The 27,064-nt window shown below is 39.6% G+C and overlaps 1 long non-coding RNA gene across 4 annotated transcripts; it reads right to left on the bottom strand.

The window, feature by feature from the left end:
- Positions 1-1,966: 1,966 nt before the first annotated feature.
- On the bottom strand, positions 1,967-27,003 carry LOC112227797. Of its 4 annotated transcripts, XR_002949930.2 has the most exons (5): positions 25,582-25,870; positions 23,289-23,351; positions 21,960-21,993; positions 20,660-20,763; positions 1,967-2,435 (listed from the first exon to the last, which is right to left on the bottom strand). It is a non-coding gene; the product is annotated as an uncharacterized LOC112227797 (long non-coding RNA). The 4 variants fall into 4 exon arrangements; XR_002949932.2 differs by lacking the exons at positions 21,960-21,993; positions 25,582-25,870 and adding an exon at positions 26,877-27,003; XR_002949931.2 differs by lacking the exon at positions 21,960-21,993.
- Positions 27,004-27,064: the final 61 nt, after the last annotated feature.

Raw genomic sequence — 27,064 nt, 5'->3', positions numbered from 1 at the left:
TGACTGGAGCCAATGATCTCAAACAGGCACCAGGAACTAACTCAAAATAGTCTAGAGAAGGGAAGGGCTTCAAAATGGGGCCTATTTTCACAGGTAAGGTAAGAGCAGACGGACGTGGGAAAAATATGGCCTGTGCAGAGTAAGGATGGGTTGTTTGTCTGTAAACCAATGACTTGGGCCAAAGATCCTGCCGAGCCCTGAAAAAAGATTCCAGAAGGAAATACCATCAAAAAGGAGCCCATTTTCCCAGGTAAGGTTAAATAGTCGTTTTTATTTTAGCCAACCTATTTGTGGCTTTGTATTAGTTACCATAATACATGGCATGGGGCTAAAGCTACCAATCATAACAGTTTGTCAACTAATTTACTGGCCCTCTTTACATCACTTTTCTTATAAACTGCTACCAGACAAGGTGGTTGGGCACTAGCTAACAGTGACAATGCCTGCATAGGGTATTCTATGAGGCAGCAGAGTATTTAGAGCATAGAGCATTTACAGTAACACCCTGAGGTGTCTAAATAATGGCTTTCCTCATGTCTCAGAACATAAACATGGCCCTCATTTCCAATTGACTGAACTAATCCCTAATCCCCATGAAGTTACATTTCCTGTGTTTACTAATTTAGCATTAGCGATAAACAGTCAAACGTATGAATATGGTCCCAGATTGTATCAGCGTAAACCAGTGATTTGCATCAACACAGTGTTTTATTAGTACATGTAGCTAACCAATGATGTATGAATTTAAGTATGGGATACATAGCAAATATGATGACTGGCAGACTAAGATCGTTGACCAGTATCATACTGACAAAAGACTATGGGACCTGGACATGTCAATCAAAAACTCAACCTGGTTTCTAGGAACAAATGAAAGTTTATGCATTAGTTCAAATATTCTTTCATACAGTGGTTAACAGCGTATGAAATAGGGCTCTATGCACATATGTGCTATGTACAGATGTAGGATCTTAATTTGATCCCCGGTTGCAGGAGAACCTTTCCTGCAATATATGTCATATTTGCTGTGCATTTGCGGTTTAAAAAGGCTTCTGAAGTTTGTCACTTCCACAAATGTATGACTTGAATTTCCTTCACGAAAAATGTATTAACCCCTACAAAAATGTCTATTTATAATCCACATAATAATTCACATTTCCTGTTGCTGCAGGATTATTTTCCTGATGTAGCAAACTGGCTCAAATTAAGATCCTACATATGTATGCGCCTTATGTACTGTAACTATGATTTCAAAATCTGAATCCTATAACAAACTTGTACATCCAATTAATGAGTTTCATATTATACAAGTGCTGAATTTACAGTACAATTGACATTGAGAATACAATGCTTGAAAAAAATCCATCAATGACCTAATGACTCTGAAAATCCTTTTTGGTTGAGACGTGACCAAACACTTTCCTGTATCCGAGCATCAAGAACGTCTGTTCTGCTTCATTTCACTTGTGTACTGTCTCGGGGTCAGCGATCAGTCATCCGATCCTTATCATGAGTTTAGAGGGATGATTAAATGTTTTACCAGAATATGTTGCAGACATTAGACCTAGACTGCTGCTGCACCTACAACCAACACATGAAGGGTTTCTTTCCAAAATGCTATATATCCAGTTTCATAAACGTTGGTAAATTAGCTTTTATTGTTTAAAGAAATTATGAAAAAGATCTGTGTTTTTTATTATGGCATGTTCAATGACAGACATATTTGTTTAAAATCTATCACTTGATGGTTTAATTCCAGAGACACAAATAATCAACCATTTTTTTTTGCAAAATGCTGTATATCTGCCTCTCAGAGAAATAAGTAGCACTGCTAGGTTTTACAGTCAAATGTAACAAATAACTACATTTTTTATAAAGAACTGTACAAATGATACATTTGTGACATCAATATAAATAAGATAATAAAATAATAATAATAATTCAATTCAGTAATATGAGATCTGTATGTAAAACATTAACATTTTACATTTAAGTCATTTAGCAGATGCTCTTATCCAGAGCGACTTACAGTTAGTGCAATCCACCTTAAGATAGCTTTGTGAGACAACAACATCACAGTCAAATATACAGGATATGAACATTCCAATCCAGCTAAACAATGGATATATAGCGTTTTGCAAAAAAACACATTCATAAAATCGACAAAATAAAACATCTGAGAACAGTAATATTTTACACACACATGAAGGTACCCATTGGCAATCATTTCTGATGAAATAACACAAATGTGAAAAATTGGTGGATATGGAGTTTTGGAAATAAACTCTTCACATATTTAAGCACTCAATAAATTCAGCAACGGTGAACTACAGACAAGTTATGACAGAAAACAACCCCACTCTTGTCTTGCGTCAAGATAAACTTTGAGTAAGCCAACTTCATTCTTCTCAACTGAACCAGAAAGACTTCCTCTGCTGTGAATGGAAGGTGAGAAAATACAGACTAAGAAACTGCTCTTGACTTTTTGTGCGGTTTGTAAAAATGTAGACTGAATGTTACCCTGTCTCGCAACCTATATTACAACAAGGAAAGAATTGTCATACTTATGAGAACCACATTCACACTCATACAATTAATGTTTAAAACTAGAACTGTCAGGTCCATAAGTTTGTGGTATATTTAAACAGCATAACTTGATGGATAATATCTGAAAAACGAAAATAACCCTTCTACTGCATTAGCAGTTAGAGTACAGGAATAACGTAAAACCACAAAGTGACCTCCGCTGTTAATAGTATGTCCTGTATGGCCTAGACCATAGAGGACTGGAATAGGTGTTGGTACCTCCTGCCCAAGTCAAGCATTGGCCGAGACAAAGGCAGCAGGCCACAACACCAAGCATGGCTAACAGAACACTGTTTGGAAAAGCTACTTCAAGCCTTTCAGAATTTATTTGGGGTGTGCATACTCTTTATGATTCCTTCTAAATCAAAGTTAATCAAATTGTTGTGTTTATTGTGTTTATTACAAATACATTTGTGAAAGTACAAAGTGAATGCAAACCAGGCCTAAACCCCCCATAAACCTATAACATGTTATGTTAAATATTATTGAGGTCGACAGAGACTGATGATGACTACGGTACTGTCTGGGGACAGACAGGACAGGTGCAGACGCTGAGGACATGGACAGGATGTCTTACAACTGGAGAAACTCCCACAGTGCCTACCGAGACAGAAGAAGGGTGTGCCCCCCCCAGTCCAGCCTGTCTCCTCACAAAGGCGCCGGGAGAATAAACACTATCATTTCTCTTTCACGTCCTGACACATTTTTCCTCTCTATCGGTGTGATCTGAACAGCTTGTTACTATGTCATCACATTGACCTTCGTGTGTGTGTGTGTACACGCGCGCATGAGTGTGTGCGTGTGCCTCTGTCCTCCCTGCCAACAGCCATGCTATTTACTGTATCTACATGCATCAGATTCATCATCACGAAGGTTGGGAAACTGAGCGTTGGCCATCAGTGTTATGTATGTCATGTTATCACAACGAAACAAAATGAATAGTGGCTGCAAGGACACAGATCAAGGATACAACGCCACCAAAAGTGGTGGAAAACATAACTCATTTATGTCAAATGTGAAAAGTTGAATGCGTCGATGCCAACTCCTCTTATATAGATACAGTTGAAGTGAGAAGTTTATATACATCTTGGCCAAATACATTTAAACTCAGTTTTTCACAATTCCTGACATTTTAATCCCAGTACAAATTCCCTGTTTTAACTTTATTTTAAGAATGTGAAATGTCAGAATAATAGTAGAGAGAATGATTTATTTCAGCTTTTATTTCTTTCATCACATTACCAATGGGTCAGAAGTTTACATAAACTCAATTAGTATTTGGTAGCATTGCCTTTAAATTGTTTAACTTGGGTCAAATGTTTTGGGTAGCCTTCCACAAGCTTCATACAATAAGGGGTGAATTTTGGCCCATTCCTCCTGACAGAGCTGGTGTAACTGAGTCAGGTTTCTAGGCCTCCTTGCTCGCACATGCACATGCAGTTCTGCCCACAGATTTTCTATAGGTTTGAGGTCAGGGCTTTGTGATAGCCACCCCAAAACCTTGACTTTGTTGACCTTAAGCCATTTTGCCACAACTTTGGAAGTATGCTTGGGGTCATTGTCCATTTGGAAGACTCATTTGCGACCAAGCAAAGACCACTTCCTGACGGATGTCTTGAGATGTTGCTTCAAAATATCCACATAATTTTCCTACCTCATGATACCATCTATTTTTTTAAGTGCATCAGTCCCTCCTGCAGCAAAGCACCCCCACAACATGATGCTGCCACCACCGTGCTTCACGGTTGGGATGGTGTTCTTCAGCTTGCAAGCCTCCGCCTTTATCCTCCAAACACAATGATGGTCATTATGTCCAAAACAGTTCTATTTTTGTTTCATCAAACCAGAGGACATTTCTCCAAAAAGTACGATCTTCGTCCCCATGTGCAGTTGCAAACCGTAGTCTGGCTTTTTTATGGCGGTTTTGGAGCAGTGGCTTCTTCCTTGCTGAGCGGACTTTCAGGTTATGTTGATATAGGACTCGTTTTACTATGGATATAGATACTTGTGTACCTGTTTCCTCCAGCATCTTCACAAGGTCCTTTGCTGTTGTTCTGGGATTGATTTGCACTTTTCGCACCAAAGTACATTCCTCTCTAAGAGACAGAATGTGTATCCTTCCTGAGCGATATGACGGCTGCGTGGTCCCATGGTGTTTATACTTGCATACTGTTGTTTATACAGATGAACGTGTTACCTTCAGGCATTTGGAAATTGCTCCCAAGGATGAACCAGACTTGTGGAAGTCTAGAATTGTTGAACTGAGGTCTCGACTGATTTCTTTTGATTTTCCCATGATGTCAAGCAAAGAGGCACTGAGTTTGAAGGTAGGCCTTGAAATACATCCACAGGTACACCTCCAATTGACTCAAATGATGTCAATTAGCCTATCAGAAGCTTCTAAGGCCATGACCAAATTTTTTGTAATTTTCCAAGCTGTTTGTAGGTGAAATATCCTGTCTGTAAACAATTGTTGGCAAAATGACTTGTGTCATGCACAAAGTAGATGTCCTAACCAACTTGCCAAAACTATAGTTTGTTAACAATACATTTGTGTGGTTGAAAAGTAGTTGAAAAATGAGTTTTAATGACTCCAACCTAAGTGTATGTAAACTTCCGATTTGAACTGTAAGTAGGTTGTCGGGGCCTCCACAAGTTAGCCTGGTCCAGTTTAGCATAACAACAACCATAGAAGTTGTCTAAACAGCACAAACCGTTCTGGGACCAGGTTATCCACAGGTGTCATCGTCTTATACCTTGTGAACCCCTCCAGATCCACAAACCAAACAGTGACATGTTACTACTGGACCCCCTTCCTCATAACAGCCTATAAGCTCCTTGTGAACGCTAAATCACTGTAACTGGATTAGGCTGGCTGGTTGGGCAAGGGTTGCCCCCACTGGTCCTCCTGTTGCCGGGTGGGGGGTGTTGATTCTTGCCTGACCCTCCAAAAGAGATGAACCCCAGCCAAGTCAGCAGGTATGAGATATACCTGGTGTAAAACGAGAAGACAAGCAGGTGTGTGTACATATGTGTGTCATGCTTGAATATGTGTGTGTGTATGTCATGCTTGAATATATGTGTGTGTGTCATGCTTGTGCTTGGACACCCTTATTTTTTTCAGGTTAACCCACTCTTATACCACCCCCCTCCACACCCTCATTCATCCATGTTAATCATTGTTTCCTGGTTCATGTAGAGAGCAGCAGAGCACATTAGCCGTGTTATGTCTGTGTGCTAAAATGAAGTGCTAATGGATTTGACGGGGACCAAGAGAGAGAGAGAGAGAGAGAGAGAGAGTGTGCAAGCTGTGTTTGAAGCAACCAGTTTGTTTGCCCTCTCAGCTGCCTTTTGTATGAGGCATTTCGTTTGTCTTTGTTGAAGATAAAAACATTACAACTCGTCAGTGTCATCCGCAGACACGCAACACTGGGAACATCTGTGTGTAGGCCACAATAGCTGGGGGAAATCAGTTGTGTGTTTAAAGAAAAAAAACTGGAACACAATGCAATAGCTTCACGTCAAGGAATAGGTAACCATCCAGGCACAATACGATTTCCTATGTTCGCAATGGAAATGGTTTGCTTCCTGGTTTGCTTCCTGGTTTGTTGTCATATCACCCATTTTATTCATTGGGTCTCCACTGTGCGCTGTGTAAGTTAGTACTTAAACATTTTCCTGTCTTTCCGATTCAATGTAAGAAATCTTTGATTTAAAGTTGTCTAACTTTAAAGCATGAGCCTAAAGTCAACATACTGAGAGAAAAACACAAATCAAAAGAAAAGGAAAACAAATAGTCTGCTTCTTAAAAGTGAGCACCGTTTGGCCCCCAGAGCATGTACACACAAGAGTTCGGGCATGGAGAGCAAGTTGCAAATGCATCTACTTGATCTCTAATTTAATCCCGATGAAGGTGGTGAAAGGGTGTCTGTGTAGCTTGGCGGGGCGGAAGGGCACCACGAGCAAAGACGATGATGATGATGCACCACCAGAGAACGCAGAGAGAGAGAGAGAGAGAGCTGGAAGGGATGGATCAGCGCCATGGGGTAATCCCCATATCAGCGGCACCTCATGAGCTCATGAGCAAGCGCCGCGACGCCCCTCTCATCACCCTTCAACCCCCTTATGGCTGACACCCAACACTAACAGGGCAAACAGGGGTTGCACAGGGATGAGTCTGTACGCTAACTCACATGTGGGTGGTAGGGTGGTGTAGCTTCGATGTGTCAATTATTTACCTTAGAGACCTGCCTCAGTGTGTATTGATAGGTATGAATGAATGGTACTATTTTACCAACAGAAAAAAGAGCCATACGGTACAAGGCATGAACATATTGGAGCTAGTTGGATGAAGAAGACACCTGCCTAAATTAATTCACACTTTCAATCTAATAAATGGACAGCAAAAATGATATTGACAATGATACATACAGAGGCAGTGGTAAGGGGCCGCCACTGTCCTCAATGACCTGTCAAGGCTAAAGGACAAAGTGATGAGGAGGAATGTAAAGGATGCTGCTGTGAGAGACGTCCTTATAGACAGCCACTCACCTGGAACTGCCATTTGTCCAAGAGAGGACACTTAGACGTCTGCCTCGAGGCTTGCAATGGAAAGTTTGGTGCATAAGAAGGGAATATTTATTTGCAAAATAATTTCATTGGAAATGTCTCTGTCGTTCGAACACTAGAATGTCCTAATCCCTCAACAGGTAATTAGCGAATAACAAGATCATCATCATCATTAATCATGTCTTGGCATTAAAGCTGATAATGGTCTCCAAGTTCTCAGTGACGCACATATAAAAATAGTTTACAGCTATTTTATCACAACATCAGTGCCCTCCACAGGTATCATAGCACTGCCATATCTCAGAGATCTTCAGCATCTAAACATGATAGGTAGTGACATCAGCCGTTGGCATCATGAATCATGCGAGTCAGAGAAAACCATGTGATTTGAGTGTAGTAGGGTCAGGTGATTGTTGCCGCTGCGTTGTGAGTGACACAACTCTAAACAAATGTTTAGTGCCAGGAAATGGATGTCAGGGACGCATAAGCAAAAGTGGAGCCAAAAGTTGAAAACCAACCACTGTGAAATCCTATAGCATCCAACCTGATGGTGCCTGTGAAAAACTGTGTGACGTTCCCGTAGAGTGAGTAGAGCCCCACAGTGGAGGTGTCATAATACCCATGAAACCTAGCGGTCACAGGGAAATGGTTCCAATCATTGTTACACCATTCATTTTTTCGATAGGGGATTTTAGAAACACGTAAAATAAAAGCTGTATTTCATGTAGGCTTACCCTGGCGCAACATTTTAATAACCGTGTATATCTCTCTAGGACAAGCAGACTTTTATCAATATATTCAGCTCTATTTTCTCTCAAAAATGGTAATTAGCATCAAAGTAGATATCATGCAAAACTACAAATCCCTGCAAGCTCCTGCACGTATTCTCTAGCTGACACCTTTGCCAACAAGTATTGTGTCAATTTAAAACTTGCACAAAACAGTTCACAGAAGTGTCAATTTAAAGAAATGCTGCAAATTTATTCATTGCTACATTTAGCCAACATTAGATGGTAAGAATGTCTGGATTAACTTTTGCCTCGATTCGGTAATCTCGTCCAGATCCGCATGGCATTTCTAGCTCTTTATGATATCCACATTAGCAGCTAATTAGCATTTCATTTTGGGAGGGTAAATACAGGCCAATATATTGATAAAAGTCACCTTGTCCTAGAGAGATTTACACAGTTATCAAAATGTCAAGCCAAGGTAAGCCTACACGAAACCCAGACCTCATTTTAAGTGTTTCTTAAACACCCTATGGAAAAAATGAAGGGTGTAAAAATGATTGGAACCATTTCCCTGTTTGACTGCTAGGTTTTATGGGTGTTATGACTCATACTCATCGCTGCGGGTAATTGTCTTGTCACTCTTGCTGCGGGTGATTCTCTGATCCACCTCTACACAGACGACACCATTCTGTATACATCTGGCTCTTCTTTGGACATATATTATTAACAAATGAGCTTCAATGCCATACTTCACTCCATCCGTGGCCTCCAACTACTCTTAAATGCTAGTAAAACGAAATGCATGCTTTTCAACCGATCGCTGCCCGCACCAGCCCGCCTGACTAGCATCACTACTCTGGACGGTTCTGACTTAGAATGTGGACAACTACAAATACCTAGGTGTCTGGCTAGACTGTAAACTCTCCTTCCAGACTCATATTAAACATCTCCAATCCAAAATTAAATCTAGAATCGGATTCCTATTTCGCAACAAAGCCTCCTTCTCTCACGCTGCCAAACATACCCTCGTAAAACTGACCATCCTACCGATCCTCAACTTTGGCAATGCATTTACAAAATAGCCTCCAACACTCTACTCAGCAAACTGGATGCAGTCTATCACAGTGCCATCTGTTTTGTCACCAAAGCCCGATATACCACCCACCACTGCGACCTGTAGGCTCTCGTCGGCTGGCCCTCGCTACATATTCGTCGCCAGACCCACTGGCTCCAGGTCATCTATAAGTCTTTGCTAGGTAAAGCTCCGCCTTATCTCAGCTCACTGGTCACCATAACAACACTCACCTGTAGCACGCGCTCCAGCAGCTATATCTCACTGGTCATCCCCAAAGCCAACACCTTCTTTGGCCACCTTTCCTTCCAGTTCTGTGCTGCCAATGACTGGAATGTATTGCAGAAATCACAGAAGTTGGAGACTTATATCTCCCTCACTAACTTTAAGCATCAGCTATCTGAGCAGCTTACCGATCGCTGCAGCTGTACACAGCCCATCTGTAAATAGCCCATCCAATCTACCTACCTCATCCCCATATTGTTTTTATTTACTTTTTTGCACACCAGTATTTCTACTTGCACATTATCATCTGCACATCTATCACTCAAGTGTTAATTTGCTAAATTGTAATTACTTCACTACTATGCCCTATTTATTGCCTTACCTCCTCACGCCATTTGCACACTGTATATAGACTTTTTCTATTGGGTTATTGACTGTACGTTTGTTTATTCCATGTGTAACTATGGTTTTGTTTTTTGTGTCATACTGCTTTGCTTTATCTTGGCCAGGTCGCAGTTGTAAATGAGAAGTTGTTCTCAACTGGCCTATTTGGTTAAATAAAGGTTACATTTTAAAAATATATATATAAAAATAAAATACTTCTAATTCCTAAAGAAAATATACTTTTTACTTACATACATAAGGGACTCACTAAACACAAATGCTTTGTTTGTAAATGATGTATGCGTGTTGGAGTGCGCCCCTGGCTATCTGTAAATAAAAAATGTCATAAAAATTGTTCCATCTGGTTTGCTTAATATAAGAAATTTGAAATTATTTATACTTTTACTTTTGATACTTAAGCATATTTTAGCAATTACATTTAGTTTTGATACTTAAGTATATATAAAACCAAATAGTATTTTACTGAGTGACTTTCACTTTTACTTGAATGATTTTCTATTAAGGTATCTTTACTTTTACTCAAGTATGACAATTGAGTACTTTTTCCACAACTGTCTATATGTCATAACTGTGTCAATCTAGAAATTATATGAATAGGCTTGGGGTGAATGTCATCTGTTTTAACATAGGTAGCCTATGTTATGCAGTCGTGTCACTTCCTATAGGAAATATATCCCGTTGGTGATTGCTGTAAACATTGTTTTATTCAATTATATTCTTATATTCTAAACCCCATACATCAGAATAAGGGTACTCTTACCACACTCTCATCATTTCATAAAATGTTGATAAACTTTATTTTATTAGCTTATAAAGACCTTTTTGAGACTTCATCCCATACTGTCTTAATGAAAGTAACTGGTGTTTCAGATCGAAAGATGAATAGAAAGAAAAAATACAGTATTTGTGAAGTTGAGTATATGGTTCAATAGAGTACCACTGTATTTTAAAATACATTTTAAAAAACTTTTTAACTAGGCAAATCAGTTAATTAAGAACAAATTCTTATTTACAACGATGGCAAGTAGGCAAAAATATAAGTAGTAGAGTAAAGTACAGATACCCCAAAAAACTACTTAAGTAGTACTTTAAAGTATTTTTACTTAAGTACTCCACACCACTGCCCATAGAAGCAAAAAAATAATAATTTTAAAAAGTGTACTTTTCTTGCAACAACTGAATTACTTTTGTAAGTTACTCTTCTGTTTGTTGATGCTTTTTAGAAAAAGGGTCCTGAATCAGATGGAATCTCTGTCTGTGCACTGGAGAAGTATAAAATGTCTGTTTTCAGATCGGATGATAACTTCCCAGATCTAAAGTTAAGATAAAACCCAGTCCTGGCATTGGACAGGCATGTGACATGGAGGACAATTCTCCCAAATATGTAAACTGAAGAAGTCCTCTGGTGCCCAATGAAAAAGAGTGCCTCGTCTCCCCCTGCAATTGCATAATGCAAATACTGACATGCTCTGGTAGCTATAGATTCATTAGCACCACTGTCTTGTATCTGAGATTGTCGAACTTGGACACTAAAGCAGAGACTGGCTCCGTTCCAGAGGCACACCAAGCCAACCTGAAAATAGTGCTGAAACAGTCCCTCCGATTCTTTTGAAATCAAAAACCCTGATAAACCTGATGGATATAATGCCCGCAAGTCCATACAGGAGCACAATAGCAAATTAAGAAACCGTTCCACAAAGAAGATCCAAAATGGCTGTTCCTTATTTGGAACCTTCGCTAGTTTAGGTCTTGGAAAGTTTGTATACAGTTGCATTCTTTACTATCTCCAGACATTGCTGATGCATTCAGAACACATGGTTGTTTAGATGATGTAAAGAAACTGATACTTTATCAAAGCTACCAGCATGAGTTTTTTCCTCCCTCCATTTTGGCTCTGGTCCCACCAGTGTGAGAGGTGCCTACGTGCAGTTCTTCTGCAGTAGTGGTGTGAACTGGCAGTCAATATGAGGCTGACCAGGAGATTAGACTTTCAACAGGTCTAACCTGTACAGTTCGGCATCAGTAGCTTCTGCATTCAAAATAAACTTTTGGCGACCATATCGCTTCATGCACATTCTGCGCAGTGTGAGTAATGATCCTGCTAGCAGACCACAGACAAATGCAGACGAGGTATTGTGACAACCCGGTTCACGCCCCGGTGAAGCTTTTCCAGGTTGATAGAGAGGTTGGCGCCAAACTTGGGGAAACTGTACCAAAAGTACCAACAAGATACACAGTAGTTAAAAATGCAGTCCGGGATCTTAAGCACTTAACGATTCATAAGGGATGACGTATTACACAATTGTGCAACATTTTTGGGGACTATTTTCAAAACAACTACTTGCTGAAATTATTTTAAAAAACTCTGGAGCATCACTTTAATGTGAACTCAGATACTGCCCAGCTAGCACAGCCCATTTGGTTCCTTGGAAGTTCTGGGAACATACGTTTTTGGTTTCCCATTGGTTCTGGGAACGATGACATCAGTTTCCTGACCAGTTAAACGTTTTGAGAACGGAAGTGAACTTTTAGACTGTTCTGGGAGCGTACATTTTTAGGTTGCAGGTCGTTCTGAGAACGTTTTACTATGGTCCCGAAAGTTTTCCTGGGAGGTTTTAAGAATGAAAACTGTAGGTTATTTAGAGGGTTTCGAATAACTTCCTTAACACTTTGACTGAATGTTTCAATAAGACGGTTTAATAACAATGCTAGCTTAGGGTAATTGTTTTAAACTCCAAGCACAGATATGACACATGTAAATTCATTTTCTTAGGCATTAATCATGCAAACATGTTTCTTTTTTATTGTGGCACGACATCAGTAAGATTCTAACCTATGATTTTCTGTTCTCTATCCATGGAATTAGGCCACTGCGCCACCAGGATACTCAATCAAAGCTGTTCATTTTAGTCTATTAGGGTGGCAGGTAGCCTAGTGGTTAGAGCGTTGGGCCAGTAACCGAAAGGTTCCTAGATCGAATCCCCAAGTTGACAAGGTAAAAATCTGTCATTCTGCCACCGAACAAGACAGTTAACCCACTGTTCCTAGGTTGTCATTGTAAATATTTGTTATATTTGAATTTGTTCTTAACCGACTTACCTAGTTCAATTATAAATCAAATAGACCCCATTTCAAAGAAAACACCCACTCATTAAGATCAGGTGTGATGACCAACACACTTTAGAAGATAGAGAGTTTTGTTGATGCAGAGAACAGAATGCATATGTTCATATAAAACAAAACTCTCTAAACAACATTCTTAGTATGTTACTGTTTTCTTGTGTTTTTTTTATGTCATGTTTTCTTAATGTTCTGAGAACATGACTTTAAATAGAACCATGTGGAAACCTACTACAAATGAACTATTTGAGAACATTCCCAATGTCAAACAAGTTGGAGAACATTCCTAGAACATGACAATTAAAGAAAAAAATTAAAATTATGAAATACCAAGCAAATAATGTTGTTTGGTTAAGTTCTTTAAATGTGCTGAGAATGATCCAAAGCCAATAAACTATCCTACACCATTCCCAGAATGTTGTGGGAAGGTTGTATGAAAAATAACCATAGGACAAGCACGCTCTCACCAAGCTCTGAGAAACATATGATTCTCAGAACTTTATGTGCTGGCTGGTTGTATACTTCCAAAAATCTGAACAAGATATACAGTAGTTCATGTGAATTCATGAAACATAGAATTGTTTTAGTTTGTTGATAGTCAGCAGATAAATGCATCACTGCCTCTGAATAGTTTGATGGACACTGAAGCTTGTGCGTTCCCAGAGATGTATGATTCAAACAATGATTATGTTATTTACAAAAAAGGCAAAGAAAACACTTACAGGGAACTATTTTGAATGATGGCATGACAGCCACTTTCTTCCTCTGAAAACCTGACACACAGGAAATACCCCTGTGCTCCTGGAACTATTGGGTAATATTTTGGTTTGGCACTCCAGGGGTGCATCTCAATGATCTAAAATGGCTTCATTTCCTTGTATCCTTTCAATTTGCACTGATATGAAAAGACATTGAAAAATGAAAGCAACTCCCCAGTAAGCAATAGATAGCCTATCCATCCAGCATATTGCTTTCACATACCCTGCTTTCAGATCAGTGCTGATGAGGGATAGAAGACGAGAAGAGGGGACAGCATTAGTCTATTGATATACTGTACACCCTGCGTTTCATACTGCTGTGTCCTGTTAGGATTTTCTGCTGTAGCTAGCTGCCTGAGAGGACACCAGCGCCCCCCAGCCACGAACCCTACCCTCAGGATAGCTCAGCTCAGGCAACTAATTCTGAGACGGCCCGATGCAGTGGGGTGATAAGGCCAAAGAGGACACCTTTCCGTGAGAATCCTTATCTGAGAAGGAAGCGAAAGCCAAAAATGTACTGTCTTCTTTAAGAGGCATGAAGCTGCTGGTTTAAGCCACCGCCTCCCAGATAGACATCTTAAAGTCAGGATATTGTGCATCGTTCCCGATAAGCAATCTGCCAGCTGCCATGCACCATGGATTCCACTAGGCTCATTTGATTTCTCCCCGTCTTGCACCCTCCCTCTCAGACCTCCTTCTGTTTTTGATCATCACCAAGTGGCCCACAAAGGAAAACAGCCATTAGTGCAGAGCCACATCTGAGTCACAGGCAAGAGGGAGGATGCATTTCATCCCAATATGGTGATTTATTTATATGCATGGACAGAAAATCATTTGCATGATGAAAAATAGAGATTTGCTGATTAAGCCTTGCCACGTTTCATCAACATTACAAGCGGGAAGATAAAAAAAAACTGCAAAACAATCCCCTTGTTTTGTAATGGATACCCTTAGACTAGGTTGGGCCGTTATAGACTGCTCTTAGATTTAGGACACAAAAGGCTGTACTGGGTGTATGGATGAGGACTGTGTGATTCGTCTGGGTAAGTTCTCCAGCCATAGGGGCCATTAAGAACTCCAAGATGAAGGGAGAGCACAGATACCAGCTGTGGAGGGGGACTCCAACTAAAAGACAAGAAACAACAGAATCAGATGCAGGCAATAAACCTGATAGAATATGTCCATACTGTAACTCCATGTAAATTGTAAATTCACTGAATATGTTAACACTGTGGTAGATTTTCTAAATAAACAGGGGCTTATAACTACCCTAAAGGTGTAAAAGGAGTCCATTGAATAATGTTATTTTTCCCATGCACAATAGACCATACAATTGATCCCACAATAAGAGCCACTTCTATGGAACTGGGCTTTGATATGTTTTGTTGATTTGCACAGTTGCTTAGATGATGTTTTCCTGCGTGGCCCCTTGCACACGTCAGTCTCCACATTATCCCTGCCGACCCACAGATAGCTGATTGCCAGAGATACCTTGGCTGATTTCAGCTCAAAGGCCTTTGATGGACCCGTTGTGATGGTTTCTCCCCTATTGTGATAAGCATCCGTTGTGATCTTCTTCTTGTTGTTCATTCTGATGAAAGTCTACGTCGATGCCTAATGCACAGTCAGAAGGATGAAAGCTGTCTATGAGGACGGTAGTGTGATGGTATGGTGGACAGGGGAAGTTGTATATTGACGATAGTATGGTGGACAGGGGAAGTTGTATATTGACGATAGTATGGTGGACAGGGGAAGTTGTATATTGACGATAGTATGGTGGACAGGGGAAGTTGTATATTGACGATAGTATGGTGGACAGGGAAGTTGTATATTGACGATAGTATGGTGGACAGGGAAGTTGTATATTGACGATAGTATGGTGGACAGGGGAAGTTGTATATTGACGATAGTATGGTGGACAGGGGAAGTTGTATATTGAGGATAGTATGGTGGACAGGGGAAGTTGTATATTGACGATAGTATGGTGGACAGGGAAGTTGTATATTGACGATAGTATGGTGGACAGGGAAGTTGTATATTGACGATAGTATGGTGGACAGGGAAGTTGTATATTGACGATAGTATGGTGGACAGGGAAGTTGTATATTGACGATAGTATGGTGTACAGGGAAGTTGTATATTGACGATAGTATGGTGGACAGGGAAGTTGTATATTGACGATAGTATGGTGGACAGGGGAAGTTGTATATTGACGATAGTATGGTGGACAGGGGAAGTTGTATATTGACGATAGTATGGTGGACAGGGGAAGTTGTATATTGACGATAGTATGGTGGACAGGGGAAGTTGTATTACGATGGCAGTAGGGTGGACAGGGAAAGTTGTATATCGACAGTTCTTCCATTTGCGAATAATCGCACCAACTGTTGTCACCTTCTCAACAAGCTGCTTGGCGATGGTCTTGTAGCCCAATTCCAGTCTTGTGTAGGTCTACAATCTTGTCCCTGATATCCTTGGAGAGCTCTTTGGTCTTGGCCATGGTGGAGAGTTTGGAATCTGATTGATTTATTCTGTGGACAGGTGTCTTTTATACAGGTAACAAACTTAGATTAGGAGCACTCCCTTTAAGAGTGTGCTCCTAATCTCAGCTCGTTACATGTATAAAAGACACCTGGGAGGCAGAAATATTTATGATTGAGAGGGGGTCAAATACTTATTTCCCTCATTACAATGCAAATCAATTTATAACATTTTTGACATGCGTTTTTCTGGATTTTTTTGTTGTTATTCTGTCTCTCACTGTTCAAATAAACCTACCATTAAAAGTATAGACTGATCATTTCTTTGTCAGTGGGCAAACGTACAAAATCAGCAGGGGATCAAATACTTTTTTCCCTCACTGTATTAACACAAATCAAGCTGTAAATGATGCCCTTATGTCACAATACACTGTCCCAACTCAAACATACAATGGTCTTTGGAAGAAACGTCTTAAAATGACTAGAAAAAAACAGGGGTGAAACTGTAAGGTCCGGCAGAGCGTCCCAGCAAAATAAAAAGTGGGGGTAGCCTACGCCGTACCGGTAAAACATGAGCCTATAACAATAATTAAAACAAAAGGACACTGTAGGATATTACAACATTATTTATCATTATCATGTCAGCCACATGAAACATTTGCGAATGGACTTAAACAGGTGGTAGCCTATACGCTCCAAAATGTAGTGTGGTTAGATGAGAACACTGAACATTTTCCAAGGCAGAGCCCAGCTAGCACATTTGGTTAATTGGAAGGTATGCGAACGTATCTTTTTGGTTTCCCATTGGTTCTGCGAACGAATCCATAACTTTTCTGATCTGTAAAACTGAACGTTTTTTCAATGTTCTGAGAACGGAAGTGAAAATTGTACCTGTTCTGGTACTGTAAATGTTTAGGTTGCAGGGAGATTCTGAGAACATTTTACTATGGTTCCCTGAAAGTTTTCCTGGAAGTTTTTTTTATTAACACAGAACAGAAATGATAGGTTATTTTAAGGTAATTATATAACATTCTGGGAACGTTTCAATAAGATTTTTAATCATTGCTAGCTTAGTTGAACTGTTTTGAACTCCAAGTACAGATAGGACACATTAATTTGCTTAGGAAATAATCATACAAACACATTTCTTTATTATGGGCACACTTCAGTGAAATTGAAAACTACAATCTTCTGTTCTCTATCCATGGAATTAGTCCACCATGCTAGCATGCAATGTTTTTTAAACTCATGCAAAGCTGTTCATTTTAGTCTATTCAGACAGATCCATGTCAAAGGATATAAGGCCAACACACTTAACAAGACAGAGGATAAAGAGAGGTTTGTTGATGCTGAGAACGGAATGTATATATTTTTAAACAACATTCTTAGAATGAACGTTACTAATGTTGGGTTTTGAGAACTTGACTTTAAATAGAACCATGAGGAAACCTGTAGGAAGCATTATGCTGAAGTACTGAAATTCCCACAGAAGAACGTTCTCTGAACTATTTGAGAACATTCCCAATGTCAAACCAGTTGAAGGTTCCTAGAACATTACGAAAATTGAAATGAAATGTAACCACGTTTGAACTTGTATGAAACGTTCTGTTAAAGTATTGAAATACCAAGAAGAAAAAAAGTTCCTTAAATATGCTGAAAATGTACCAAAGCTACAAAAACTATCCTGCAGCATTCCCAGAAAGTTGTGGGAAGGTTGTATTCAAAATAACCATAGGACAACCATGCTCTCACCAAGCTCTAAGAAACATATGGTTCTCAGAACATTATGTGCTGGCTGGGAGATGACTGTCAGAGACTGATGCACATGGACAGCAGTAGACACATCAATTCAGGCTACAAGTGTAGGCATAATGACAATCGCTAATATGTCCTTACACTTTTTAGTGTTTGTTTCATCAAATGGCAGGTGCACAGAGTACATTTTGTCTGCTGGAATTCATTTTTGAGTGGACAAACATGCGCGGGTAGCCTACATCTCACTGGGTACAGACGTCAATTCAACGTCTAGTTTAGATTTACATTTGGTTGAGTTTTCAAATAATGTGAATTCAAAGTGAAACCAACAAAACATATGTCACCATGTCATTGGATGTAGGTGTGCTTTTTTGTTGACAACTTTTTGCAAATGCTATCAGTTCTTACTACTTGGCCCACAGAGATCCTTTTGAAATGATAGGTTTTCTAGATGTAATTCTAACTGGCCTTTAAAAAATATTCACAAGCACATACACACATAGGAGGTCCTGTACCGGGAAGAAATTAAATCTACTTTTGGCCCTGATAACAAGTAATACAAACGTACATCTGTAAAGAGACCAATATTAGTCCACAAAAGGGCATTTAACATTAAAACAGTGTGCGGAAAGTATTCTTACAGAAAAGTCGGTCCCCACTGGGCAAAAACTGGTTGAATTAACATTGTTTCCACGTTATTTCAACCAAAAAATGTGATGATGTTGAATCAACGTGAAAAACTGTTTGGATTTGAAAAAAGTCATCAGCATAAGGGAACGTCTGTGCCCAGTGGATCCTCAGTGTTGCGCGTAAACAAGCACAGGAGCCTTTTAAGAGTCTGTGACCACTCCTAGGTCCTCCAGCAAGTGTTTAGAGGACGGGTGTAATGAGGGAGAAAAAAAGAAAATAACCAGAGATACCCATACAAACACGGGAGGGGAAAGTATTCAGTGCAAACTATGTGCTGATTACTGCTGAGCTCAACCAACGGACCTTAATTCTACCCTTTGTAATGTGAGACGCATCATAAACACTGCCAAACTTAGCAGGATTAGGCACACCTGGCTACTGATATTTACCTCAGCCTGTCACTTAGTACCTGCCTGGCTGACACTACTAAAGCTAAATGTCAATGAACTCTGGGCAATGTGATTAATTTTGTGATTAAGTTTCATTCAGACATTTTAAGTCATTAGATTTAAGTTATTGTATTGTTTAAAGGCCCAGTGCAGTCAAACAATGTGATTTATATATATTTCCACACTAGAGGTTGGAATAATAGTGTGAAATTGCATAAATTATGATAATGCCTTTTTAGTGTATGAGGTGTTTGAAAAGACTGCCTAAAATTTCTGCCTGTTTTGGTGGGATGGAGTTTTGACCTGCCTGGTGACATCACCTGGTGTTAAATTAGTTAATAGACCAATAAGAAAGAGTTCCAAACCTCTCTGCCGATAACAGCTAGTTCTCAGTTTTCCTCTCCCCACCTCAGACCACTTCCAGACAGTCCTAGCTAAGTTCTTGCTTGAGAAATTGCTATTTTCTGTAAATTTTTGACCATTTTAATTGAAAATGATTACATCTAGTGCATCTAATTTACAGATTCAGAGCTGAAATAGGAGACACCATTGAAGTATCCCCCGAGTGACACAGCAGTCTAAGGCACTGCATCTCAGTGCAAGAGGCGACACTCCAGTCCCTGGTTCGAATCTAGGCTGAATGTCATCTGGCTGGGATTGATTGGGAGTCCTATAGAGGGATGCACAATTGGCCCAGTGTCGTCCGGAGTTGGACGTAATTGTGAATTTGTTCTCAACTGACTTGCCTAGTTAAATAAATACAGATATTCAGGAATAAATGTTTCCGAGGTCAGAAAGCAGAAATTAAAATCTATCCCAAAACATCACTTCTTATGCACACAATAGCATTCTCAGTTTGTCCTTACAAAACATATCTAAAATTGTAGCGAGAGGTATAGTAAATCCAATGTTTGATAAACAATGACTGTGTGAACCAGTGACACATAGCTACTACAGTCACAGCCATGTTAGATATGGGGGTTTAGAGGTCAAATGGAAAACGCCTTGGGATACAGACCTTGAGAGCTCTATTCCCACGGGTGTGTGTTGAAAACCCACTAGGATCAGCGCTTTTGGATCCAGTCTGACACGCACTCACAAACACACATATTCACTGACGCAGTCACACACACATACACACAAAAAGCCCCACGCAGCTGTGGAAGGCCCACTACTACAGGCAGGTGGAGGAACTGGGTGAATAGATAAGCATCGGGCGGGGGCTATTCTTCACCACTGGTGTGTGCTGTCAACTGCAAGCAGAGGCCTTTGAGCGCTGTAGAGTGTGAAGTGCTTGTCACTGAGCCCTGAGAGTGCTTCCCTTGTGGGTAATAACACGTATCTCAGGTGTTACCCTCTGCAGGGGTGATCTTTACCCCTTTACCCCAAAAAACAGCCCCCCTCTCAAGTCAAAACCTTTACTTTCTTTCATCTTTTTGGGGGGTTTCAGCAGGTGAAAATGTGGTAAGTTTACACTTAAGTTCTTGTCACATATGGAGATTAAAGTGGGAGAAATGTCCACCTATTCCAAACAATCTCATTGTTAATGTTTTTGTCAACCATCTTTATTTTACTTGATGTCCCTCAGACCATTACATTTGAAAGTGCCAACATTGGGAAAGTTGTTTTTTGGGGACAATTGTTCATTTTTATTATGATCCGTCCTGTTATTCACTGAGATGGTGGATAGATTACCTGTTTTTGGGGTACTGCTAGTCAAACACTTCTTGCGGAATATGTGCTAGGCTATAGGCTGTAAAATGCAGACACCTTCTCACTGCATGGCTTTTGTTGGGGAAACAAACATGGTCCATTTCATGCTTGAAGATGTTGACTTATTATGAACCAAACACTGTTTGCTTTGCTTAAGGTGCTGTACCTTTTGCTTGAAAGTCATCCAGGTAAGTGACCACCTTGCCCCGCTGGGTGTCAAGTGCCGTTGGAATCACTCTGTCTCCTCTCCTACGCAAGTGCAAAAATCACCTATGGCAAAACATCATTACTTTTACTGTGACAGTAAATAAATACCCCACCAGATTTCCACTAGTCTAATTATTTATGGTAATGTGTGATGCCTTTTTAAAAATAAGAAACACAAGAGTTAACCAATTAAATAAATCCAAATAAATTTAGTGTAAGTAAGTTTTATTCACCATTAGAAGACTTTAATCAAATTAGCAATACAAACACTACTAAAAACAATTTTCACAGACTGTTCCTTTCCCTATTTGTTGTCCAATCGAGATTTTTACAAGCTACAGTGAATTTACATGTGAGTTCTTCTGCTCCTTTGAGCATGGAAACAAAAACAGGAATTGTAGGTTCCATGTAAGTCATGCTAAGGTTATGTTGTGTGTGTGGCCCTTAAAACCCCAGTGTCTCATGGAGGTGCCCAGGAAAAGTATGCCCCTATGAAACCCAATCCTCACATCTGCAGGATATCCCCCCCCCTTGACTGTAATGGTTAATGAATACCAATGCAAAACCAAATCATGTTGAACATTTCCCCGATTGATGGATTACTCCTGCATAGAGAAAAAGCAGATGAAAACGTGCTCATCCTTTTATTCACCCCATGCAGCTCCGGTGTTTGCCAAATTGCATGCTGGTTAATAGAGTGTTATGGAGGCACCAGGCTTATCAGAAGACAGGTTAATCAACTGTTTAAGTAATCTAATATATGTTATTAGTTAGTACATATGTAGGATCTTAATTTGAGCCAATTTGTTACAGAAAGAAAATAATCCTGCAGCAACAGGAAATGTGAATTATTACGTGGATTATAAATAATGGACATTTTTGTAGGGGTTACTACATTTTTCTTAAGGGAAAAATCAAGTGTGAAATGTCAAAGTGTAAATTACAAACGGAAGCCTTTTTAAACCTCAAATACACTACATGTTTTCAATTTCCTGCATTGCAGTAAAGTTATCCTGCAACAGGGTGATCAAATTAAGATCCTACAGCTGTAGCACTAGGTAGAATTTACAGGTGTATGCTTGCCAAGTTGTCATTTAAAAACCAAGGTAATAATATATTTGAGAGAGAATAGTTTTTGACTGCACCCGTTTAGATTTGAACAAAACTTTCTATACATATTTGCCCATTGTAGAAGTGGTCAGAAATGAATGCCCAAACATAATAGATAAAGGTGCTCAATGGTGACCCATTTTACATACCCCACCATACCATGAGAAATCCATGTCTTCATCCCTGGAAAAGATGAACGGTTGAGTTTTATATTATTTAAAAGATTACAAACAAGGTTGTCAAACTATTTGAAATTTCCATGAAAAAAATATTTTAAAATCAAAATTGACATTTTTTACCTCAAATGTAAATTATCTAAAAACATGTAAACTAAAACACACATATGTTGTAGCTTATGTCGTAGTTTAGACCCTATTTAATATAATCTGAGGTGTTTGTGTTGTGCCCGCCGTTAGTTGAGACACAGCATACTCTTCAATATAGGGTGGGTGTCATGTTTTGGCTGATAAATGTACTAAAATGGGGATACAATTTAAATTTCAACATTCAAATGGTAGCACAAAGAGGGTTGGAGACCCACACATCAGAGAATGTTGACATGAATGGGAATATAGGAGTCGTTTTACATTTTTACTGTCAATCTTCCATAGGAATGATAGAAATATAGATCATCGATTTTTATTCAATTTGAATAATGTCCCAGCTAAATTGTAGTGGTCTGAAGGCATATATTTATTTGATTGAGGTCCATTTATATTTATTTGATTGAAATGACACCCACCCTTTATTCAAGAGTATGCTGTGTCTCAGCTGATGGAGGGCACAACACAAACACCTCAGATTATGTAAAATAGTGCCTAAACTACAACATATACCAGGGGTGTCAAACTCATTCCATAGAGGGCCTAGTGTCTGCTGGTTTTAGTTTTTCCATTCAATGAAGGACAGCAGGTGAGAGAGTTCCTTGCTAATTAGTGACCTTATTTCATCAATCAAGTACCAGGGAGGAGCAAAAACCCGCAGACACTCGGCCCTCTATGGAATGAGTTTTTTCACGTGACATATGTGAACCCCAAAAAATCGGAGTTTATGCTTTTTTAGATAATTGACGTTTAAGGTTAAGACAACCCTGTTTGTAAGCTTTTAAATAATATAGAACTCAACAGTTTATATTTTCCAGTGATGAAGACATTGATGTCTGATGGTAGGGTGGGGTATGCAAAATGGGTCAACTTTGAGTAGCTCTATCTCGTAAATGTTTTGGCATTCAGGTCCAAAAAGTTACTTTCTGACCACTTCTACCATGGGCAAATATGTATGGAATGTTTTGTCCACATCGAACAGGGTGCGGTCATAAAGTGATTGAAATCAAATGGAACGACCCAAATAAGTATTTAAACTTTTCTTGAAATCCAGGATATATTTAGTTATTATAGATGTTTAAATTCGATTACATTTTTCACTTTGTTTCAAGCATATAAGACGGAAATAATATACAAGTAAATAGAAAAGCTTACATAGACGCCCTTATCAGAGGTGTTGTTTCATGGGGGTGGATGGGGAGTGAGGGAAGACTTCTCCTAGGGGAAAAAAAGAATATCAGGGGAGTTATACACTGCTAATAAATGTTACAAAGGTATCATAATACTCAATAATAGCTCTGCGCAGGTATATTGTGCCAAAAGGAATAGATTATCAACAATAGGAAAAAATATTTTTAGGTGAGAATGACCCATGACCATCTCTCCCAAGAAGTGTTATTACAACAACCTCATTAAATCAACAGTTTGAACAGCATTCATCAATTACAAACACTGAGACACTGAAGTGTTTCCAATGCGGAGTTACGACAATTCTCCCAATGTCGCCTTGACCGGAGAACCAGTATAGAGGGGGACTATACACTGAGTGTACAAAACATTAGGAACACATTCCTTATATTGAGTTGCAGCCTCTTCAGGCCTCAGAATAGCCTCATTTCGTCGGGGCATGGACTACAAGTTGTCAACAGCGTTTCACAGGGATGCTGGCCCATGTTACCTCCAATGCCTCCTACAGTTGTGTCAAGTTGGCTGGATGTCCTTTGGGTGGTGGACCCTTCTTGATACACACGAGAAACTGTTGTGAATGAAAAACCCAGCAGCCTTGTAGTTCTTGACACAGTCAATCCGGTGTGCCAGGCACCTTCTACCATACCCCGTTCAAAGGCACTTAAATATTTTGTCTTGTCCATTCACCCTCTGAATGGCACACACACAATCCATGTCTAAATTGTGCCAAGGCTTAAAAATCCCTCTTTAACCTGTCTCCTCCCCTTCATCTACAGTACACTAATCAAAGTGACTTCAATAAGGGATCATAGCTTTCACCTGGATTCACCTGGTCAGTCTATGGCATGGAAAGAGCAGGTGTTCCTAATGTGTTGTACACTCAGTGTTTGTCCACTGCACCTGAGTCTTATAATAAAAAGGCAGACACTCCATCTCCAACCACTAGTCAAATAAAGGATGAAACTTCAATCAGTAGAGTGCTGCTGGTAGTCAGCTGGTGCTTCTTACTCAGAGAGCTCAGTCCATGCTAAAATCACTTAGAGGATGGGGATGTTAAAAAATCCATTTCCCTGTGCCTTTCCTCCTTGTCCCTTTTGACTGGTCTGTCTGAAGTGTTACTTTGGACACCGAGTGCCTCAGCCTGAGACAATTGGGTCCCTTGCTGCCACTGTCAGAGCCGTGTTACTCTGTTTTGCTATGATAGGTGAAAGAAACAATGGAATAGTGGACAAATTGATAAATATAATGTGACTGAAAATGAATGCTTTTCTAGAGGTACGTTTTGAAAATAATTATAGGAGAGTCAATATTTTCTTTGTTAGATTAGACATTTTAAATTATTTATATTGGGTCAGGAAACTGGCTCCTGTATTCCTTGTATTGGAAAACGTTACTGTGAATTTCAATTTGTGTATCACAAACCCTTGTGGATTGAGAAACAAACAACCGGTATACATTATCTCAATACAGTTCCACTTCATGCCAACCACTGTATAATTATTTGGGTCCAAGCACAATGACCAATGATGTGATTTTTACAAAATAGTTGTTTAAAGCTAGAGCCCTTAATTGAAACAAAAACAAAGTCATCACCCCACCTTCGTTTCGGGTAAAAGCTGAGGAATGGGCCTGGAGAAATGTAACCACTTTGAAATTCATAGACAATCTATGATATCAAAATTAGTGTTTGTTTACATTTGCATTGTTTAAAAACAAGCTTAGGTTGGGTTTTGATGGGGTACGACATTTGAACTAAGCACGAGGCATTTATAAGTTATATTCTTCAAGAATCCATGGGTAGGCCTACCCATCATTAATTTAGAAGCCAAAAAATGATGTAGCAACTAAAGATTCTAAGGACTGCAATACCTCGCTTTCACACAGTATCTGCGCATGTGCATGGATTCGCTTTACGCTGTAGGGCGTGGTGGGTACTGCACCAAAACAGCTGAGAAGTTTTGCCTTGCGCGTCAACGTTCTTTAGTCGTTGGTGCATTGCCGCGTTGAAAACAACTGGGAACTCGGAAATCTCTGACTTCCGACTTCAGTGTGTTCAAGACACATGGAACTCAGAAAAAAAAACGAGCACCAACTGGGAAAAATCGTTTTCAGCGTTTACTACAATTAGGAAGCTGTGTTTTAAAATTTAGAAAAGTAAATCATCATTGCTTTCAAAACGGTTTTCGAAAAACATATGAAAAATAAGGTGCATGTCTGCATATCAGATAAATAATTTTCCAAATAAAAAATCTACACTTACGGTAGCAGTTTTGAACAGATCCACAAGCGGCATGGCATGCCTTCAGTTGATGCACTACACTTCCTCCCCAGTTAGTTACACTTACACACAGGTGTTCGGAGAATGTTAGATCGCTAATTAACACAGGTGGCCGCCACTGAGGAGGTCTACATGCCCACTAATAATTAGACATCGAACTGACTCTGGTAGTAGGCAGATTTGGCAATAGTCATGTAAATGCCTTTCTCTTTCTGAGCAATCTTTAGAATTATTAAAACAGTAAACACCTTAAATCGGTGTTCCAGCAGTGTATTTGATCTGCGCATGTGCTAGCACCAGCCGAGCTAGCCTCCCTCTTTAGCTGTGTTCGGAACGGCTGAATGTATGCGTTTTAGAAGTAATTTTCACACGCAAACTTTATATGTCAGAACTCCGAAACAAATATACTTCAGAAAAATAACAATCTCGCTGTGGTAGAATGTTTATTTTGATTGGTAATTTTCTGCATTTATCAGGTTGCCTGATTTCAGAGGTGTCCGTGTAAACAGGATTATTGGGGAAATTGTTACTCTTGCAAAGCATTTAAACGTTTTAAATGGAACTATTATATTAATCTGACAATCATCACATTATTGTGTGGAGGAAACCGCACTCTGTCTTCCATCTGTATTCAGTAAACAAGCCATGTAACATGGAGATATGACCCTGTGGGAAGACTAACATTATAAAAGGTGTGTAGTAGTTTAACCTTTCGTTGAAAAAAAATATTTATTGCTGATCTGAAATATGTTCCTTATGTTTCCAAAAACGTACAGAAAATTGTTAATGTTTAGAGCCAGTGTTTGGGCTTTTAACAAAACTCCCCAGGTCAGGAGATAATTTAATCAATATGCGCTAAAGAAGTTAGCCTCTAATGCAGTAGCATCTTTCTAAAGCTCCAAAGATCACTGACGTCATGATTTGACCTCGTTTTTCCCCTAGTTCCCAGTTGTCTTGAAAGCACCAATTGACCCACTGGAAACTCGGAAGAAACGGAGCTCCGACTGGGAAAAAATAGTTTTGAGCGGTCATCCAACTCGGAATTCCAATTCGGATATTCGGGCATCTTTCTAGAGGTCTGACCTGAAGATCACTGGCGTCATGATTTTACCTCGTTTTTTTCTCCAGAGTTCCAAGTTGTCTTGAAAATGCCAATATAAATTAAACAGCGTCTATGCGTGTAATTGTAAAACACGGCCTTCTATATTCTTATTAAAAATAATTCAAACGTCGGGAACGAACTACACTTTTGTGCGAAATGGGTGGCAAACACTTACCTGAGGGAACTGAAGGCGCAGAGATAAGCCTGAAAGGTTGCCTAGGTATGCTGCTCTGTGGGTGACAAAATATGTAAAGAATAATAGCGCCATCTGGTGGCAGCGGGGCTATGGTGAGGACTATTTTACTGGTATTTGGTTGACTACTTGTGTACTGTGTGCCATGCTAACGCAAATATAGAAGCCTG

This window comes from Oncorhynchus tshawytscha, linkage group LG29, assembly GCF_018296145.1.
Source record: "Oncorhynchus tshawytscha isolate Ot180627B linkage group LG29, Otsh_v2.0, whole genome shotgun sequence".
Classification (NCBI taxonomy): Eukaryota; Metazoa; Chordata; class Actinopteri; order Salmoniformes; family Salmonidae; genus Oncorhynchus; species Oncorhynchus tshawytscha.
The sequence above is the reverse complement of the archived record's forward strand: the minus strand, read 5'-3'. Positions and strand labels throughout refer to the sequence as shown.